Source organism: Acipenser ruthenus, chromosome 33 (genome assembly GCF_902713425.1).
Source record: "Acipenser ruthenus chromosome 33, fAciRut3.2 maternal haplotype, whole genome shotgun sequence".
NCBI lineage: Eukaryota > Metazoa > Chordata > Actinopteri > Acipenseriformes > Acipenseridae > Acipenser > Acipenser ruthenus.
Genome location: NC_081221.1, coordinates 1340756 through 1341820, shown reverse-complemented (window position 1 = coordinate 1341820; position 1065 = coordinate 1340756). Strand labels below are relative to the sequence as shown.

The window sequence follows — 1065 nt, the reverse complement described above, 5'->3', positions numbered from 1 at the left end:
ATTATTATTATTATTATTATTATTATTATTATTATTATTATTATTATTATTATTATTATTATTATTTTGATTCTACTGCATGGATCAGTCTACTTGAAATGAACTCTTTTGAAGTGGGCGTATCTTCAATAACCTCAAGTCGATCTTATCAGCTAATGTCATTTGGGTACTTTTTAATAGGGCTAAGCTGTGTGATATTTTCAAGTGATTTCAGTCATTTTTAATTAATTCATTTGTTTTCACATGTGCACCTACATGAGACATACACGTTTCAATACGGGACAAGTTGGTTTATGAAATAAATGTTATTAAAATGTAATTTAAATTGAAAACAAGTAACGTTATTTGTTTACTCAGTATTTATTTACTATTATTCAAGTACTACTACTTAGTAAAAAAAAAAAAAAAAATGGCAAATGCAGTAAGATTTTTAAGAGTGACGTGCAAAGGGATACATACCGGCAGCTGCATCGATGTTTCAAATCAAAGCAAGGCGCTCTCGAACGATCTCGAACTGAAACATTAAATGCAAAACCGCCATGCAACTCGCGTCTATGCTTTTCAACATGCAGTTTTCCAGAGTGCCTCTTGTTCACGTCTCTGTGGCGCAATCGGTTAGCGCGTTCGGCTGTTAACCGAAAGGTTGGTGGTTCAAGCCCACCCAGGGACGAGATTTTTTTTTTTGTCCGAAAAAAAAAAAAAAGTATTTTAAAATATGAAAAAAATAAAATAAAATAAAATAAAACATACATACCAATAGAAGATCGTTTTATTACAATAGGTCAATACTCTCATAGGCTATGCGACTGTGTTGTATAGGGTGTACCTTCGATCTATCGCTTTCTTTACCATATATCTTATAAATGCAACGTGTGTAACCCTAACCCACTTATCACACATACATATATTAATAGATGTTATTTATTTATGTATTTGTGTGTTTTACACCTAAAAAAATGTCATACGCGTATAACATTCTGAAGATCCAAGTTCAAATATGGACCAGGTCCTAATAGACGTGTTTCTCATGCTGGAAGTTTTGTGTGAATTTAGAATTTAGAATCA

The 1065-nt window shown here is 31.8% G+C and overlaps 1 non-coding gene across 1 annotated transcript; it reads left to right on the top strand.

Moving 5' to 3' along the window:
• The first annotated feature begins 596 nt into the window (after positions 1 to 596).
• On the top strand, positions 597 to 670 carry trnan-guu (transfer RNA asparagine (anticodon GUU)). Its single transcript has one exon. It is a non-coding gene; the product is annotated as a tRNA-Asn (tRNA).
• The last annotated feature ends 395 nt before the right edge of the window (positions 671 to 1065 follow it).